General features: G+C 39.1%; 1 pseudogene across 1 annotated transcript; it reads right to left on the bottom strand.

Annotated features, from left to right (window-relative positions):
- Positions 1–13,530: 13,530 nt before the first annotated feature.
- On the bottom strand, positions 13,531–14,386 carry LOC307184588 (acireductone dioxygenase-like; annotated as a pseudogene). The gene has a single exon. The product of its transcript is annotated as an acireductone dioxygenase-like (transcript).
- Positions 14,387–21,660: the final 7,274 nt, after the last annotated feature.

Here is a 21,660-nt window from a genome sequence, read left to right as displayed (position 1 = left end):
ATTTGCTGCAACATGGATGGCCTTGGAGGGCATTATGCTAAATAAGTCAGACAGAGAAAGACAAATACTGTATGATATCACATATCTGGAATCTAAAAAATACAACAAACTAATGAATAAAACAAAAAAAATGCAGACTCACAGATATAAAGGACAAACTAGTGGTTACCAGTGGGAAGAGGGAAGGGGGAGGGGCAATTAAGGGTAGGGGGAAAAAGGGTTATTATGGGATTATATGAAATAATGTGTGTGAAACTTTTGAAAACTGTAAAGCACTACAGAATTTAAAGAATGTTTTAGTCAATAAATTTTTTAAAGAATAAAATATGCAAACATCCCTAAAAAAAAAAAAAAACTTGGAAGCAACCAAGATGTCCTTTAGTAGCTGAATAGATAAATAAATATCTAGACAGTGGAATACTAAAGCGCTAAAAAGAAATGAGCTATCAAGCCGTGAAAAGGCATGAAGGAAAATTAATGCATATTACTTAGTGAAAGAGGACAATCTGAAAAGGCTACACACTGTATGCTTCCAACTATATGACATTCTGGAAAAGGCAAAACTAGGGAGATGGTAAAAAGACCAGTGGTTCCTTGTGATTGGGGAAGGAGGGAGATATGAATAGGCAGAGTACAGAGGATTTTTAGGGCAGTGAAAACACTATTTATGATACACTAATGATGGATAAATGACATTATACATTTCTCCAACTTGTAAATTGTACAACACCAAGACTGAACAGGTAATGTAAACTATGGGCTTTGGGTGACTATGATGTGTCAGTGTAGGTCAGTTGTAACAAATGTACTGCTCTGGTAGGGGCTGTTGATAACTGGGGAGGCCCCACATGTGTGAGGACAGGGAGTATATGGGAAATCTTTATACCTTCCCTTCAAGTTGGCTATGGACCTTAAACTGTTCTAAAAACAAAAGTCTTAATTTTTCCAAAAGGGTTAACAATCAGCTTCAATAGGGTCCATTACTTGCAACTACAACTGTGACTGATGCACTGTGCAGTTATTTACATCTTTACATTTGTTTATGTACTATGCTTTCAGATCATCTTAGGACATACTTTACTGGATATGTGCTGGAACTCTCCAGTTGTAAGGGACACAGCCTCAACTCAAACTGGCTTACGCAAAATAGATTGACTGACCTTTATAACTGAAAAGTCCATGAGTTCAATGTCATTGGTAATCTTTTATTTCCCAAACTGCCTGATGGGTGCATGGATGTTCATTACAATAATTTTTACACCTTCTTGAATATTTGAAATACTTCAAAATAAATGAAAACAAACCAAGATAAAACAACATGAAGCGGCTGGATCCAGCAGCTCAAGAAATGTCATCAGCCCCTCCTCTTGGCTGCACCCCCCGTGCCTCTGCAGGCCCGCTGCAGCTGGAATCGCCTGCAGCCCCAAGCTTGCTATAGCTACAGTTGGCAGTTTAGTGGCAAGAGTGCCTGGCTTCTCAACAGTTCCAGAAGCCCCAGAATTGACCACTGGCCTGTGTCAGGTTTCAAGTCAGTTCTTGGAAGAACTGTTTGACTCAGGGGGTGTATGATGCTCTGATGGGTTAGGCCAAGCTTGCATGTCCTCCCCCGGAGCGGAGGTGACAAATGAGGTTAACTACTTCTCTTTGCCGGCTGATGCATGGTTTACAGAAGGACATTATGGAGTTTTGTGAAGAAACACAAGTGACCCTTTTTCTTCTTGAAGATTCTTTAAAGGAAAAAGGACAGGGACAAGACAACAGTTCTCTCAGGACAGAGAGAACCATTTCTCAAGTTGTCTCCCAAATTCTGCTGAGATCTTTTTTTTTTTTTTTTTGCGGTACGCGGGCCTTTCACTGTTGTGATCTCTCCCGTTGCGGAGCACAGGCTCCGGACGCGCAGGCTCAGCGGCCATGGCTCACGGGCCCAGCCGCTCCGCGGCATGTGGGATCTTCCCGGACCGGGGCACGAACCCGTGTTCCCTGCAGTGGCAGGCGGACTCTCAACCACTGCGCCACCAGGGAAGCCCTCTGCTGAGATCTTAAAGCAGTTCCAAAGCAGAATTATTGTCAATGAGTCAAGAAGTACCAGCATTGTCCCACTGGCAGAAGAAGGTAGTGGAATTATATTTTTGTCAATAAAACTAGTATTAATACCATTCCCTGTGACAAAAATTGTCTCCTTGACCAAACTCTAGCCAGGTTCCTCTCAAGCCCTTTCTCAAGCAGGCCTCACCTTGGCCTATGAAGACTTGAACAAATAGCAACATAGCTTCTAGTAGCTCAAGACTGAACCCCTAGGAGGACCCTCACACCCCCTTAAAGTACCCGCCTGAGAAAACTCATTGCTGCCAAAAGACTTTATTGTTTGTTCCAGCCAATACTTAAAGATAGAGCCCACCTCCCAGTCTCTGTGGGATGGTAGGAGCCTAATTTTGGTGAGTGCCAGTTAGCAAACCCAGATGGGTTTCTTATGGACCTACCCCCACTTCGTCCTCCTTTTTGTAAGCTTTCAGCTTCCTGACTCTGCTGAGCCTCTGCTCACCAACACCCTCATTCTCATTCTCCCTTTAAACACCCAGCCACCTCTGTATAAGTCAAAGTTGAGTTCAGTTCACGCTGAACTCCTTTCCCTACTGCAGTAGTAGGTTACTGATTATAATGTGTTCTTATCACTTTCCCTAGTGTCTGGCTTTATCTATCTTTAATACTTGTATCACCACTAGGAAAAACTAGGAGCAAATGCTGTAGAACCCAAAACCTAGAGAAGACTGCCCTCTACTGGCTAAAAATCTGGGTTTGGTAATGCACCTTTTTTTTCCACACCCAATTCCTGTATACCTGCCAAGTCATCACTATCTTTGTTATAAACATGACTTCTATGCAGACTGATCATTAGAAACCATCATACTCAGGGCCAGCAAAATTTGAGCAGGTAGTATGGCTGACTGTCGGCTCAGCTGTGGGTAGACTGCTTGAAAGTACTCATCTAACGTTTCAGAAGACATCTTTATAAGCTTCCTCAAACTGGCAAAACAAACTCAGAAACACTGAGCTACTACTCCACATAAAGGCAATGACTCCTCCTTTACGTTACAGTATTACAGTACCAAGGGAGTTTGCTGAGGACATTGTTCTAAAACTGTGTTAGCTTTATTGAGGTATAATTGACACCTTATGATACATTTAAAGCATACAATGTGATGATTTGATATATATATAAGGATTCCCCAATTGAATTATCACATTCATCACTCACAGATTTACTTTTTTTCTTGGTGAGAACACAAGATTTACTCTCTTAGAAAATTTCAATTGTACAACACAGTATTGTCAACTATAGACACCATACCATATACACTAGATCCTCAGACAGTATTCATCTTGTATCTGAAAGTTTAAACCCTTCTACCAACCTCTCCTCATTTCCCCCACCACCCTCATCCCCTGGCAATCACCGTTTTATTGTTACTATGAGTTTGATGTTTTTGTTAGATTTCATATATAAGTGATCCCAGGCAATATTTGTCTTTGTCTGTCTATTTTAATTAGCATAATGCCCTCCAGGTTCATCCATGTTGTTGAAAATAACAGGATTTCCTTCTTTATTTTAAGGCATTTGAATAACATTCCATTGCCTACGTATGCCACATTTGCTTCCTTCATCATTGATGGACACTTAGCTTGTTTCCGTACTTTGGCTATCATGACTAATGCTGTAGTGGACATGGGACACAGATATCTCTTCAAGACTATGATTCTGTTTCCTTTGGATATATACCCAGACATGGAATTGCTAGATCATATGGTAGTTCTATTTTTAATTTCTTGAGGAATCTCCATATTGTTTTCCATAGTGACTGTTCCAGTTTACATTTCCACCAAGAGTATACAAGGATTTCCATTTTTCCACAACCTTGACAGCTTTTGGTATCTCTTGTCTTTATTATAATAAACATCCTAACAGGTGTGTGGTGACATCTCATTGTGGTTTTGATTTGCATTTTCCTGATGATTAGTGATGTTGAGCACCTTTTCATGTACCTGTGGGCTATTTGTATATCTTCTTTGGAAAAATGTCTATTCAAGATTTTGCCCATTTTTAATTGCGTTATTATTATTATTAGCTGTGGAGTTGTACGAGTTCCCTGTATATCTTGAATATTAATGAATTATCAGATAAATGGTTAGCGAATATTATCTCCCATTCTGTATGTTGTCTTTTCATTTTGTTGATGATTTCCTTTTGCTGTGAAGAAGCTTTTTACTTTGATGTAGGTTGATGACATTGTTTACCTGCACCTTCTTTGATCTTTTATTTTTTAACCCCTTATTTTGGAAAAAAAATTCTTTATTCCTTGTTCATTGTAGGAAATTTGAAAAATATAGAAATCTTAAAGGGGACAGCATTGACAAAACTACACTTTAAAAACTCATAAGAAAATTACAATGCAACAATCCTAAAATGGTCCTCTCTCCTGAACCTCTCTTAGAAATTTCTTGGCATAACTTCTCAGCAGTCGTTGGACTCCTCTGCTCTCCACCCAGACGGCTACTCTCAGCACAGGAGCTCCCCTTCTCCTTAACTGAGACCGTCGCCTGGAGCTGGAGGCTCTGGCCGCTTCCCTCCTCTCCAGCTGTCTCAACAGCTCTCTGCTCACTCCCGCCAGTTTCAGAGGAAGAGCTCTCTTCCTTCTCCTGAAGGCAAGTCCCTCTCTCTATGCCCCCTGCCCCCCTGCCACTGTATTCCTTCAAACAGTCTTCACTGGCCAACATCCTGAATTGCTCTTTCAGTTACAAAATCCATTTTAACCCCAGTGATCTGGCAAATAGTACTATAAACAGTATTCTATTTTCCTTGTCATCACTGCCCAGCTTTTTTTTTTTTTTTTTTTTTTTGCGGTACACGGGCCTCTCACTGCTGTGGCCTCTCCCGTTGCGGAGCACAGGCTCCGGATGCGCAGGCCCAGTGGCCATTGGCTCACGGGCCCAGCCGCTCCACAGTATGTGGGATCTTCCCGGACCGGGGCATGAACCCGTGTCCCCTGCATCGGCAGGCGGACTCTCAACCACTGCGCCACCAGGGAAGCCCTGCCCAACTTTTTGAATGATCTAAACAGACTATTAACTCTATCCCACCTGCAGAAACTGCATTCACAAAGATTTGTATCCAGTTATTATTCTCCTTAACCCTTCTGCAATGTTTAGCGCTTCTCATTACCCCTCTTTTTTGCCATCATACTTACCTCCTGGACTGGAGTCTCTTCTGCCGTCTCTTCTGGTTCTCCTCCTTGCCCCTGACTTTTTCTGGTCCTTTTCTGTCTCTTCAGGTCCTCTAACTCACAGGACTTCAAATGTTTTGGTCCCTGTACTCCATAATAAAATAACGTTGAAAATTATGTACCACCTCACACATTTTTAAGTTGAAATGTAAATTTTTTCATAAGATTAAGGGTCACAAGGAATACAATATGCGACACAGTGAATATTGTATATGTGCCTCTAATACATTTTTGACAAAACTATGGAGTTGCACCTTCAGTTTATGGAAAACTTCCACTACATAATTTAATTGGCAAACACAGTCTTCACTGCCGAACAAATCAATCAAAAAATTGACTTTGTGTTCCAACTCAAATAAATGTGTTAAAACCTGTCTCTGTGTCAACCATCTTGCTTCTAAATTCTAAGTCTTCGGCACAGAAAAGAAAGAAGGAAAAAAGGAAAAAGAAAAGAAATGATGAGGCAGGAGGTCTTGCCACAGGTTTGCCACTTGGAGGAAGCTTCTTGCAGAAGCTCTGCAGTCTCAAACTTTCCCTTTGTTCTGGGGAACAAATACTCCAAAGGTATTTATGAAACGGAGGACAGTCATTAATTAGGATCCCTTAAACTATAACTGGCTTAATAAATGATACCCTGTAACCTGTCTTCATTGACTAAGCTCCCTTTAATTGTTCCTGCAAATTGCCTACCCTCCAAACTTCAGGTAGCCTAGACAATATATTGCAAGCCTCCTTTAACTGCCTTTATAGATAATACTTCTAACGTATGGGTCGCTATGGTAATGGTTGCTTAAGTTTTTTTTTAGGAACTTGGAGTATTTGTTTAGTTCAAGTTCAAGCTGGTTAAGGCTGTTTGGGACCACTGACCCTCCAACTGGGCCTGCATGAGTGTCCCACAGATGACCTTTTGATGTCAGAGGGCCAAAAACTCCACCCTCAAATCTCGCTAACGCTGCCATTTTCTGATCATGCATCCCATGAAGAAGCATGTAACTCAGATATGCCTGCACAGAACACTGATTACCTCACCTTTTTCCTACTTCCAATCTCCTTTCCCCACATCTAAGACCACTCTGCTTCTCTATCCTATAAATATCCTGAGCCCCTCACCTTTGGGAGACAAATCTGAGACTTGTTCTCCTATCTCCTCACTTGGCTGCCTGGTGAATAAACCCTTTACCTGCTGCCAACCTCAATGTCTCAGCATTTGGCTTGCCATGTGTCGAGCAAACGAATCTGGTTCAGTAACATTTACACCTGGAGGAAATGCACAAGAGTAAAATTCTGGATAGATGGATGGATGGATGGATGGACACACAGATGAGAGGCATGCTCTCCTACTGTAAAATGAGAGAAGGGCAGTTGTGAAAGAGAAATTGGGAAAGGAGAACAAACAGATGGGGTACTTCACAGGCAGATGAGTTTCAGGAAAGAGTTCATGTAACAGCTGGGAATTCGTAAATTGACTTCTTTGAAACTATCTGTGTGCCCCAGCACTCCTTGAAACATTCCAATATATGCATATCCTCATTTGAATTGACTTTTCTACAAAATTAGTTACTTGTTACTTTCTCTGTATGTTTTTCTCTTGGAGAGTTGACTCATTCTCACAAATCCAATCATCACCCCTAGGTGGATGACTCAGAAATCTTATTGATCTCTTTTTACATTCAGAAACACCAGCCAGATGCTTCTACTTGAAGATCTCACATTTAACTAGAGATTTTCACATCAGCATGACAATAAAGTCTATTTAAAATTTAAAAATTTTGTGTGAAGGTGTTTCTTCAACTACCCCGAGCCTGAGATAAAATTCACATGTATCACCAACAACCTAATTGTCTCTGGCTAGAACTTGCACTGGACAAAGGCAAAATCACAATCTTCCAGCAGGCTCTTCTGTCTGCCCAGATGCTGGGTGATTCAATGAGTCTCATGCAGATTCAGAGTGAGGACTGGTTATGTTACATTTTGTGTGAGAAAGAAAGAGAAATAAAAGTATTTGAATATGAATATATTATGCATATATATAGATAAGTAGATAGGTAGATATAGATAGGCAGACATATCCACTTATATTTTCAGAAGGAAACTCTGTAAGGCAAACCCAGCACTAATGAAAATATCTACTGGTTAGGGATGGGTGTTGGGACATAAACAGTATTAAATGAACAGAAATGGAAGCAAGACCTCTTGGAGTATACTTTTATGAAATTTTGACTTTCGAATCATGTAAATATTTTACACATTTAAAAAAAAGTAATCCCTAAAATTGAAAATATTTTAAAAGGAAAGATACTAACTGTATATCAGAATTTAACATAACCAGACAGAGGAAACAATTACGTTAGATCACTCTAAAGTATTGTATTCTTGCTGCAAACCTTTGGAAAGATATATTCTAAGGTCAAAAAGAGCTTCAAATTCAGTGGTTTTACTGTTAATAGTAATATTGGTATTGTTATTTGGAAGTCATTTTATGTATACTATAGAGCTAAAGCAAATAAATGATTATGCCACTATAAAATAAAATTTTCATTTTAAGAGGGGAAGTATAAAATCTAAGGAATTAGATAAAACCCTATAAGTCAAATTTGAATTGACAAATGTCAATTTAAACTCCTGATTTAAAAATATGTATTTCCTACCTCCGCTGTCTGAATGGGCCTACATTTTTGAAAAAGGTGAATATAATTGATTAATACACTTGAGACATAAAAAATTCATGAAACCACAGTTGTATTAAAAAAAAAAGTAAGCATGCAAACATAAACTTCCTCGCCCGCACTGGAATCCTTATTCTGAAAATTGGTAATTAAAGGGAACGCATTAATTTACTCTTCTTACTCTTTCTTATATAACAATATAACCCCAGTTGATAAGGAAACTTTTTTCCAGTTTTGCTGGGATATAATTGACATACAGAACTGTGTAAGATTAAGCTGTACAACATAACGATTTGACTTACATATATTGTGAAATGATTACCACACTAAGTTAAATTAACATCCATCATCTCATATAGATACAAAAATAAAAGAAAAACAATTTTCCTTGTGATGAGAACGCTTAGAATCTACTCTCTGAACTTTCCTATATATCATACTGCAGTGTTAACTATAGTCATCATGTTGTATATGACATCCCTACTAATTTATCTTATAACAGGAAGTTCATACCTTTTGACTACCTTCATCCAATTCCCCTTGCCCCCATCCTCCGAGCCTCTGGTGATGAGAAAATATTTTTTATGGAATAGCAACTAATAAATGTAGAAAGAAGGGACACTATCAGAAAATCACCATTCTGCAACCATGAATGATATAACTGGTTCTATTAAGAATCACCAAAGTGGGATCGAATCATTAGGTGAATGGCTGATGGAAAAATTTTCCTACATTGCCCCCAGATTCCCTGCAGCTTTATGACGGTGAGATCTGGCTGCCAGCATCTTAACTCGGAGAGCAGAGTGGCTCTCAGGAATGGCGGGACGACACCACGTGCCTCCTGATGGGACACATGGGCATTATACGGTGTTCTCTAGGACGCATTCTTACTACAACATGCTCAGCCCCAATCTAAATCAGTCTGCCTTTCTAACTTCAAGTTTAAAGGAAATACAGACAAAGGAATATGTTAAATGAAACGTTTAGGAAAAAAATAAAACAAATCCAGAAAACAGACATTTTACAAGACATCAAGCCCGGTCTCTTCAAAAAGCCAAAAGAAGGACTGACTTGCAGCTTTATCGAGTTAGGAGTCATAACAGAATGCAGTCTGTGGTCCTTGATTGGCTCTTAGTTTGAACCAAATCAGCTATAAAATGCATCTGCGCAACAAGTGGGAAAACGTGGATGTGAGCTAGGTATTAGATATGAAGGATTATTGTTTATTTTGCAAGGTGCAATAAAAGAGTTACAGCTCTATATGAGAATTTCCTCATTTTAAGAGATACATGCTGCAGTATTTAAGGATAGCATGTTATGATACCTACAACATACTTTTAAATGGCAAGCAAGAGAGTGGGGGGAATATGTGTAAACAGCTGCTGAATGTGGTGCTGGATGTATGGGCATTCACTGTGCCTTTTTTTTTTTTTTACAATTCTATATGTTTGATTGTTTTTCACAATTATGTTAAACAAACATATGCTCTGTGCTGCCAACCTGTCACTGCAGCTCCACAGTGAGACGCCAGCGGCCCAGATCCCTCCTCCTCTGCCAGGGCTTCGCTCCTACCCCAGTGGTTGGAGGTCCTGGGTTGCAGGCACCACACTGAGTCCCCAGAGTCAGCCTTGCTCTTTGCACCCCTGAATTCACAAAAGCTGAGTTAGGTGTGGGTGTGGGGGCCACGGTGGGAGGCGGTGTGGAGAGGTGTTTGGACGAAGTGGGCTTGGGACTTCTCAAGAGGAGCAGGTCGCTCCCTACGCACACGGCCGCTCCGGGCACCAGACTGTTTGCCGGGGCTGGCCTCCTGGAGCAGAGCTGAAGAAGCCCGTCCCACTTGGACTGCCTAGGCGGCCACTGAGAGAAGCACACCAGCCTCTCCCAGCCCTCAGAACAGCCAAGCTGCAGCTTCCATCACGTTCCGGGTCCAGAGCTGGGACATCTTCTCCCTTGGCTGGTGGTAACAACCTCCTAGATGCTTCTCCTCTCTCTTTCCACTTACCCAAGCCAAAAACAAAGCAAAAAGGCAAACAAAAACAGTGCTTATTTGCTCACTCTTTCTCCTTGTTAGTTCCATTTATTTTTGTTCAACTCCTTTCAGTAAACCAGATGCTGGAGAGAAGATCTTTCCACTAGGCCTTGGGTTAAACTTCTCTTTGTCCGTCCCTGTTGCCCTTGCTAGTTCTTTGTCTTGCCCCTTCCTTTCTCCTGAATATTAAATAGTAACTAACATTACTGATCTCTTCCTATATGTCAAGCACTGCTCTAAACACATTCTAGGCATTGGATTATTTAATCACAACCACCTTACACAATATTGTAATCCCCATGTTAACTGTGGCACAGAGAGGTTCAGTAATTTATGCAAGACCAAATCTAGAATGTGTCTAGTCTCCTCAACTGTTTTATAATTATAAATTGATTTATCCAAAAAATAATTGATTTCCTACTCTGTACCATGTACTGTTGTAGACACAGGGAACACAGCACTGAAGATAGTAATGAACTTGCCCCCATGGAGCTTTCACACCTGTGGGGAAGAAAAATAACCACCAAACAATTAAATAATACAAAGCAGGGTACGCATCAGAAATCTTGATCAGATGATTGACAGTAACAGAGGGAGTATAGACCAAAAAGCCCTCTTTGAGGAGCTAAATCCTGTCATAAAAATATTTTTACATATTTTAAAATAGGTAATCTACCCTCCTGGTCCAAACACTAAAACCTATAAAAAAGTGATCAGAAAAGTAAATAACCCACCTGCAAAAATAAATGTATAAACAAGTAAATGGAGAAAACCTTTATTGATATTAGTTTCCTATTAATCTTTCCAGAAATTTTATGCCCTATTCACATTTGAGACTATAAAAGTATATTATTTTCCTTTCCTGTTTCACCCTAAGGAAATCTTAAAATTTGTATGGAGATACAAAAGACCCCAAATAGCCAAAGTAGTCTTGAGGGAAAAAAACAGAGCTGGAGGAATCAGGCTCCTGGACTTCAGACTATACTACAAAGCTACAGTAATCAAGACAGTATGGTACTGGCACAAAAACAGAAATATAGATCAATGGAACAGGATAAAAAGCCCAGAGATAAACCCACGCACCTATGGTCAACTAATCTATGACAAAGGAGGCAAGGATATACAATGGAGAAAAGACAGTCTCTTCAATAAGTGGTGCTGGGAAAACTGGGCAGCTACATGTAAAAGAATGAAATTAGAACACTCCCTAACACCACACAAAAATAAACTCAAAATGGATTAGAGATCTAAATGTAAGACTGGACACTACAAAACTCTTAGAGGAAAACATAGGAAGAACATTCTTTGACATAAATCACAGCAAGATTTTTTTTGAATCAACCTCCTAGAGTAACGGAAATAAAAACAAAAATAAACAAATGGGACCTAATGAAACTTCAAAGCTTTTGCAAAGCTAAGGAAACTACAAACAAGATGAAAAGACAACCCTCAGAATGGGAGAAACTATTTGCAAATGAATCAACAGACAAAGGATTAATCTCCAAAATATATAAACAGCTCATGCAGCTCAATACTAAAAAACAACCCAATCCAAAAATGGACAGAAGACCTGAATAGACATTTCTCCAAAGAAGACATATAGATGGCCAAGAAGCACACGAAAATCTGCTCAACATCACTAATTATTAGAGAAATGCAAATCAAAACTACAATGAGGTATTACCTCACACTAGTTAGAATGGGCATCATCAGAAAATCTACAAACAACAAATGCTGGAGAGGGTGTGGAGAAAAGGGAACACTCTTGCAGTATTGGTGGGAATATAAATTGATACAGCCACTATGGAGAACAGTATGGAGGTTCCTTAAAAAACTAAAAATAGAATTACCATATGACCCAGCAATCCCACTACTGGCCATACACCCAGAGAAAACCATAATTCAAAAAGACACATGCACCCCAATGTTCATTGCAGCACTATTTATAATAGCCAGGTCATGGAAGCAACTTAAATGTCTATCAACAGACGAATGGATAAAGAAGATGTGGTAAACATATAGAATGGAATACTACTCAGCCATAAAACGGAACGAAATTGGGTCATTTATAGAGACATGGATGGAGCTAGAGACTGTCATACAGAGTGAAGTAAGTTAGAAAGAGTAAAACAAATATCATATATTAACGCATATATGTGGAACCTAGAAAAATGGTACAGATGAACCGGTTTGCAGGGCAGAAATAGAGACACAGATGTAGAGAACAACTGTATGGACACCAAGGGGGGAAAGTGGCTGGGGCCGGGGTGGTGGTGTGATCAATTGGGAGATTGGGACTGACATGTATACACTAATAGGTATAAAATGGATAACTAATAAGAACCTGCTGTATAAAAAATAAATAAAATAAAATTGCAAAAAAATTTTTTGTTTAAGATTTCAATGAAACAAAATGTTTTTACTTCCAAGAATGAGGAAAAGCTAAAACACCTTTGCCTTGTTTTTGTTTGTGTTATATTCACTTAATAATTTGTTTTTATTTATAAAAATTTATATAATTTGGCTTTAGAAAATAAGTGTGGCGTTTAAGATAGATTCAAAAGTGAGATTACTTTTTATGCTGATGCTACACAAGGCAATGGAATGGTGGGTATGACTTAAAGGAATAGCTGCATTTTAAATAACCTTAAAAACTTTATAGGATTGATTGGCATTATCATTTTGTACCAGTAGAGGGAGATCTATGTCCACTGCAATAAATTAGTAGTTTCAGTCTGCAACAGTGAATGAAGGGAAAGGGGAGTTGCTCTCAAATACTGTTATTATCATGTCCAGGAAACAGGTGGATGGGTAGTTAGGTAGGTAGACAGGTAGACAGTCAGATGAATGAATAAAAGTTTGGTCAACTATTTTGATAAATGTATAATATAAACCTTCATCAAAGATTACTGGCAGGATTTACCACAGAGTTTTATTCACTTACAAAATGCCTGTATGTCAAAATGAATGTAACATAAAAGGTATTTAACATATTTAATATTTATTTATTAACGTTAAGGCAGCTACTCTATTTTGAAGAAGAAAGTGGCATAATCAAGTGAGGGCCCCCCTAACTCGCCAGCTCATCCCCCGCGGCACCCCTCCCCCACCCAGCTTCCTCCCATGTTTTGGGAGAAAAGCTTCTTCTCTCTGCCCAGTCCTGTCATCCACTATCACTCCTCCGCACAAGGCAGGCATGGCCTCGTTTGGTACCTGCTTAAAGTCCAAGAATCAGGTTCAGATGGGGCAGCTAAGTGGCTCCGTTTCGGGAGTTGAAACTCACTCGGTCACAGCTGAAGGCACGAGCTGATACAGGGCCACTGACCACTGGTCCTGAATTAGAGAAAATGAACGGATTTGCCCAGATTTCCACAGGTGCTTCTATGTACCAACCGGTTCTACAGCTACTTCCATCAAAACGTATTCTGATCAAACAATCTTGCAGAGGAAAGCTCACCTAGCCTCAAGCCTACAACACAAAAGCAAGGAGAATAGGACAGATTTTCTGCTGCTATCATGTCCCGGACTTTCGGGTGCCCGAGGCCCCAGGGCACCGCTAGGCCATCTGTGCCAGAAACTCAATACTGCCCACGGGCCTCGAAGTGGTCAGCCGGCCGGCTGTACGCTGTCCACACTGGGTCTCCCACAAACAGCTGCATGGCCTTCACGTAGTTCTTCCGTCCAGTGTGAAGCGGTGGTATATCCCGGCGGGGAGAGTGATCATGTCTCCTTTCCCCATGAAGATCCGGATCCACCTGTCCTCTTTATCCCTCACGTCAAAGTACCCACTGCCGTCCAGGAGGTAGCGAATCTCGTCATCCAGGTATAAATGCTCCTCGTAAAACATCTTCATCTTTTCTTCATAATTTGGTAGTTTGTCTTTGCATGTGGTTATTGTGTCCATCCAGGAGTAGTTTTTCTCTTTTCGGATCTTTTCTAATTCTAGATCATTCTCATCTTTGTCAGCATCCAGCGTCCAGTAAAGGACGCCGAGCCCGTGCAGCCGCTCCAGGCGGACCGGGCGCGCGGGCTCTGCGCCGTGGGGCCACCGCGGGTCGCCGGCGACTCGTCCATGTACCAGGACTGCACCATGGCTGGGCCGGGGGCGTGGCTGCCTGACCCCGGACCTGCATGGGCCGCCACGTCTAAGATTTAAATTTAAATCTTAAAATTAACCTTTTATTTTATATTCATTAAGTTGCTTTTCAAAGAGTTAGGCCTTAAATTTAAATATCCAATCAATTAGATATATTGTGACAAATATAAAACGAGGTTTGGTCTCTTTTCACCTTCCTTAGACGCTCAGGATATTTCAGTGGAGACGTACCATGGCCAGCCTAGCCCCTGTAGCCTCCTGGCAATGCATACATATATCGGAATGTTCTTCCCATTGTTTCACTTCCCTCAAATCATGCTGGTTAGAAGTATGTATTTGTTTTTTACCTGGATGTAAGGTACTCATAATTGGCCTAACCATATTCCTTGGCTCGTGACACAGTTATCATTGGTCTCCCCAGGTATACACGTCTTGTTTGAGTTTATAATCCAATCGAAAAACTGATCATGGGCAATAACTTATACAGACCTGCATGTTCTTTCCCTCTCTTACACCCCTTGCCTCATACATGGTAATCATTGCTCTAAATGTTCTGTTTAACATTTCCACATTTTAAAAAAATAGAATTTTAAATCAATACATATATATGTATAAACAAAATATGTAGGTTTAGCCCTTGAATTTTATAAAAAGAGTAATCTTCAACTTGCCCTTTTAAAAACCAAACATTAAGATTTATTCATACTGATATGGAAATGTGTAATTCATTGATTTTCACATAATATCCCATTATGTGTATGTAGCACTATATATTTATCCATTCTCCTATCTTATGGGCATTTGGTTTGTGTGGTTTTTCTTTTTCTTTTTTTTTTTTTTTTTTTTTTGCAATTACTAAAAGTACTGTCATGACTATACTTGTATATGTCTCCTGGTACATATGTGCAAGCATTTCTCTTGCTGGGTTGTAGGATGCAAGAATAATCAATTCACTCTCTTAGCAAAACTGTACACGCAAATTGTTGACCTCTTTTCCAACACTTGATGTGCTCAGACTTCCTAACTTTTACCTATTGAATGAGTTTAACTGGTCTTGATATATATTTCCCTAATTATTAATAACTATGAGAAACTCATTTATTGGCTATAAGTAGTTCCTTTTTTATGAAATGCTTGTTTATATCTTTTACTTATTTTTATGTTGGGTCATTTTCCTTACCAATATATATGTAGGACTCCTATATATTTCTTTGTTAGTTATATGCATGCGAATGTCTCTACCAACTTATAGCCTTTTTACTTTATTTTTATTTATTTATTTATTTTTTAAACATCTTTATTGGAGTATAATTGCTTTACAATGGTGTGTTAGTTTCTGCTCGACAACAAAGTGAATCAGTTATACATATCTCTTCCTTCTTGCATCTCCCTCCCTCCCACCCTCCCTATGCCACCCCTCTAGGTTGTCACAAAGCACAGAGCTGATCTCCCTGTGCTATGCGGCTGCTTCCCACTAGCTATCGATTTTACATTTGGTAGTGTATATATGTCCATGCCACTCTCTCACGCCGTCACAGCTTACCCTTCCCCCTCCCCATATCCTCAAGTCCATTCTCTAGTAGGTCTGTGTCTTTATTCCCATCCTACCCCTAGGTTCTTCATGACATTTTTTTTTCTTAAATTCCATATATATGTGTTAGCATACAGTATTTGTCTTTCTCTTTCTCACTTACTTCACTCTGTATGACAGACTCTAGGTCCATCCACCTCATTGCAAATAGCTCAATTTCGTTTCTTTTTATGGCTGAGTAATATTCCATTGTATATATGTGCCACATCTTCTTTATCCATTCATCCGATGATGGACACTTAGGTTGTTTCCATCTCCTGGCTATTGCAAATAGAGCTGCAATGAACATTTTCGTACACGACTCTTTTTGAATTATGGTTTTCTCAGGGTGTATGCCCAGTAGTGGGATTGCTGGGTTGTATGGTAGTTCTATTTGTAGTTTTTTAAGGAACCTCCATACTGTTCTCCATAGTGGCTGTACCAATTCACATTCCCACCAGCAGTGCAAGAGTGTTCCCTTTTCTCCACACCCTCTCCAGCATTTATTGTTTCTAGATTTTTTGATGATGGCCATTCTGACTGGTGTGAGATGATATCTCATTGTAGTTTTGATTTGCATTTCCCTAATGATTAGTGATGTTGAGCATTCTTTCATGTGTTTGTTGGCAATCTGTATATCTTCTTTGGAGAAATGTCTGTTTAGGTCTTCTGCCCATTTTTGGATTGGGTTGTTTGTTTTTGTGTTGTTGAGCTGCATGAGATGCTTGTAAATTTTGGAGATTAATCCTTCGTCAGTTGCTTCATTTGCAAATATTTTCTCCCATTCTGAGGATTGTCTTTTGGTCTTGTTTATGGTTTCCTTTGCTGTGCAAAAGCTTTGAAGTTTCATTAGGTCCCATTTGTTTATTTTTGTTTTTATTTCCATTTCTCTAGGAGGTGGGTCAAAAAGGACCTTGCTGTGATTTATGTCATAGAGTGTTCTGCCTATGTTTTCCTCTAAGAGTTTGATAGTTTCTGGCCTTACATTTAGGTCTTTAATCCATTTTGAGCTTATTTTTGTGTATGGTGTTAGGGAGCGTGATCTAATCTCATTCTTTTGCATGTGTCTGTCCAGTTTTCCCAGCACCACTTATTGAAGAGGCTGTCCAGACTTTTTACTTTAAGGTATCTTTTGTTTTGGCTGCACCGCATGTAATGGGGGATCATAGTTCCCCCACCGGGGATTGAACCTGTGCCCCTGCAGAGGAAGTGTGGAGCCCTAACCACTGGACTGCCAGGGGATTCCCCAACTTTAAGGTGTCTTTTGATGAATCAAATTTCTTAATTTTAATTTAGCCAAATTTATCCATCTCCTGTTATATGGTTAATGGATTTTGCATGTTGAAAATCTTTGCCTTTATTGAACAGGCTATCCTTTCCCCATAATATATTTTTGGACATATATAAAGGATAGTCTCTTCAATAAATGGTGCTGGGGGCTTCCCTGGTGGCGCAGTGGTTGGGAATCCGCCTGCTGATGCAGGGGACACAGGTTCGTGCCCCGGTCCGGGAGGATCCCACATGCTGTGGAGCGGCTGGGCCCGTGGGCCATGGCCGCTGAGCCTGCGTGTCCGGAGCCTGTGCTCCGCAACGGGAGAGGCCACAACAGTGAGAGGCCTGCGTACCACAAAAAAAAAGATAAATAAAAATAAATAAATAAATGGTGCTGGGAAAACTGGACAGCCGCACACAAAAGAATGAAACTGGACCATTATCTTTATGCCATACACAAAAATCAACACAAAATAGGTTCAAGATCTGAAACCATAAAACTCCCAGAAGAAAATATGGGGATAAGCTCCTTGACATTAGTCTTGGGTATGATATTTTGGACTTGATGACAAAATCAAAAGCAATAAAAGCAAAAATAAACAAGTGGAACTACATCAAACAAAGAAAGCTTCTGCACAGCAAAGGAAATCATCAACCAAATGAAAAGGCAACCTATATAATGACAGAAAATGTTTTCAAATCATATGTCTAATAAGGGGTTAATATGCAAAATAAATAAATAACTCATACAACTCAACTGTAAAGAGATAAGCAATCCGATTAAAAATGGGTAGAAGACATATGATCCAGCAATCCCATTCCCGGGCATATATCCAGAGAAAACTCTAATTTGAAAAGATACATGCACCCCAGTGTTCACAGCAGCACTATTCACAATAGCCAAGACATGGAAACAACCAAAATGTCCATCAACAGATGATGGATAAAGAAGATGTGGTATGTATATACGATGCAATCCTACTCAGCCATAAAAAAGAATGAAATAATGCCATTTGCAGTAACGTGGATGGACCTAGAGATTATCATACTAAGTGAAGTAAGTCAGAAAAAGACAAATATCATATGACATCACTTATATGTGGAATCTAAAATATGATACAAATGAACTTATGTACAAAACAGAAACACACTCACAGACATAGGAAACAAATTTATGGTTACCAAATGGGAAAGGGTAGGGAGGAATAAATTACGAGTTTGGGATTAGCAGATACAAACTACTATTGATATATATAAAATAGGCAAACAACACGGTTCCACCATATAGCACAGGGAATTGTATATATTCAATATCCTCTAATAAACCATAATGGAAAATAATATGAAAAAGAATATATTATATATATGTATATATATAACTGAATCACTTTGCTGTACACCAGAAACTAACACAACATTGTAAATCAACTATGCTTCAATAAAAAAAAAAAATGGTTAGAACACTTGAATAGATACTTTCCAAAGAAGACATACAACTGGCCAACAGGTAAATGAAAAGATGCTCAACATCAGTAATCATCAGGGAAAGGCAAATCCAAACTACAATGAGATATGATCTCACACCTCTCTAGAATGGCTATTACTAAAGAGACAAGAAATAACAGTGTTGGTGAGGATGTGGAGGAAAGAGAACCCTTATGCACTGTCGGTGGGAATATAAATTAGTGCAACCACTATGGAAAACAGAATGGAGATTCCTCAAAAAATTAAAAATAGAAGTACCATATGATCCAGCAATCCCATTTCTGGGTATATAATCAAAGGAAAGGAAATCATAATCTTGAAGAGATATCGCTATTCCCATGTTCATTGCAGCATTATTAATGACAGCCAAGGTATGGAAACAAAGTGTCCATCAACGGATGAATGGATAAAGAAGACATTTGATACACAGACACACACACACACACACACACACACATAATGGAATATGATTTAGCCATAAAACAGAAGGAAGTCCTGCCATTTGCAATAACATGGATGGACCCTGAGGTATTTATATTAAGTGAAATGAAAGAAAGACAATGTATATTCTCGTTTATATGTGAAATCTAAAAAAACCTGAACTTCTAGATACAGAGAACAGATCCGTGGTTAACAGAAGTCAGGGAAGGTAGGCAGAATGGGTAAAGGGGGTCAAAAGGTACAGACTTCCTATTATAAGATACGTAAGTCCCTGGGATGTAATGTAAAGCATGGTGACTCTAGCTAACGATACTGTATTGTATATTTGAATGTTATTGAGAGAGTAGATCTTAAAATTTATTATCACACAAGGAAAAAATACGTAACTATATGTGGTGATATAAACTGTTAGCCATTTCACTGTATATATATATATATATATATATATATATATATACACACACACACACACACACACACACACACACACACACATATATACACATACATATATCAAATCATAATGCTGTACACCTAAAACTAATGCAGTATTATATGTCAACTAGATCTCAATAAAAAAAAATCTTTCCCTACCCTATGCTCTGCAAGTTGGTTACTTATATTTCCTACTGATATTTTGTTTTGTTCTTACTCTTTAAGTCCTTACTCCATCTGAAGTAGATTTTTTGTACATGGTGTGTGTTATGGGCTAAAAATTGTTTCCCTTCAAAATTCATATAATGAAGCTCTAGTCCCCAGTACTTCAGAATATGACTGTATTTAGAGATAGGGCCTTAAAAAGGTGATTAAGGTTACATGAGGTCATTTGGGTGGGCCCTGATCCAGTCTAACTGCTGTCCTTATAACAGGAAATTTGGACATACAAGGGGACACCAGGGATGCTCTCTCACAGAGGAATGATCACGTGAGGACACGATGAGAAGGCAGCCATCTGCAGTCAAAGAGAGAAGGCCTCAGGAGGAACCAAGCCTGCCCACACCTTGATCCTGGACTTGTAGCCCCCAGAACTGTGAGAAAGTAAATTTCTGTTGTTTAAGCCACCCAGTCTGTGGTATTCTGTTAGGGTAGCCCTAGAAAACTAATACAGTGTAAGATACGGATTTCATTTTTTTTGAATATGGAAAAATCAATTTTCTACTTCCATTTACTGAATAGTTTCCTTTCCTCAATGATCTATCATGTTTCCTCTGCCATATACCAAAGTTCCATATATAAGTGGATCTATTTCTAGGCTCTTTATTCCATTGGTCAGTCTATCCCTGTGAGAGGACCAAATTTTCTTAATTGCTCTAGCTTAATTATAAGTTGTGATAACTGGTAAAGAAAGACTTTCCCCCTTCTAGTTCTTCTTTAAATTAGTTTGCTATTTTTGATCACTTACACTTTCAAAGTTTGCAATCAGCTTGTCAAGTTTCACTAAAAGTCATATTGGGATTCCACTTGTAATTACATTAAATCTACAGAACTACAGAGAAATATTTTGTAATTAAAGATTTATCTCCATTGGAAAGTACATTTATTTTCTTTTTTGTTCTACTAACAACAATTTTAGTTCTGTCCACACGATGGCACCACGAACCAAAAAATCAGATTTTCATAGTTGGACAGAAGGTCCCATAACACGTATACATGTTAATATTTTATTAAATGCTCAAATGTTTTGGAGGATAGACCTGAATTTCACATGGCATGTTCAACAGTCCATAAAATGCTTAAGTACATTTGGTAAAGAGATATACTATAGTATATGATAATCAAAGAATGGAAATAATAATGAAAAATATCATGACTATTCTTCATAGTCCTTTTATCATAGAAAGTCATAAACAGATATAGATTAAAAAGTTCATTATCAACCGAGAAAATAAAGACAAGGTGTAAAATTAACTCTGGAAATTTAGGTAGTATTTTCTAAACCTGCAAGCCTACTACAGGCTAGTAAATAAGTTTGCATAAATCTGGGGAGCAAAGGTCACCCCTAGGTTTATCTTTAAAGAGGATTGTGTAATTCTTCATATCCACCACCAGGCGCCTGTTCCAGCCCTGATAATCATGGGGTAAATTCTACTTTCACTTTATGAGAAACATGCCTTGGCTTGCCCTGAACAGCTTACAGAATCAAAAAGGAGGAGTCACAGAAGACTTTCCCTTTCTACTCTGTAATGCCAATGAAACTCCTTTCTACATTATGTGGGAAACACTTGAGACAGAATCTTCGAAACCATGCACATTTAATTAACTGATACCATGCCTACCCTGATGGTATCTGTACTGGAGCCAACCGTTTTCTAGGTACCTTCCAGGGGGTTATTAATCTGGTATTCTATATAGCACTGGAAATTAGTATCAAAAAACTGTTTAACACATCTTAACTTGGATTTAAAAATCTGTCTATTGCCAATTAACATAACTTGGATGTTCTACTAAATATATATAGAGGGAATAGTTAACTTAAATTCGTTAAACCCCAGATTCCTCATCTGTAAAATGGGAATAACAATATTTCCTACTTAGAATGGATGTAGAATTAAATAAGGCTTTTCAAAATACTAAGCACGGTACCCTGCACATAAATGCACTACTGTCATTAGAACAAGAAACAATGGCGGTCCCAGGTTAGCAAGTCTGAATCGTAAAATCTGGAAATAGGAAACTAAGCCATGTTTTAGCTCACTTGGCTATGCTCCTCCCTCATGCTACCAATCCTCTCTACTTGGAAGGCCTAGGATTGACTCTCCCAGCACCAGAGCAGCCACGTGGCTTAATGAGCCATTTTAAACGACGCATTCCGCATAACCCCT

Source organism: Stenella coeruleoalba (genome assembly GCF_951394435.1).
Source record: "Stenella coeruleoalba genome assembly, chromosome: 3".
In the NCBI taxonomy this organism is placed as follows: Eukaryota; Metazoa; Chordata; class Mammalia; order Artiodactyla; family Delphinidae; genus Stenella; species Stenella coeruleoalba.
Note: the sequence above shows the minus strand (reverse complement) of the source record. Positions and strands in the feature narration are given on the sequence as shown.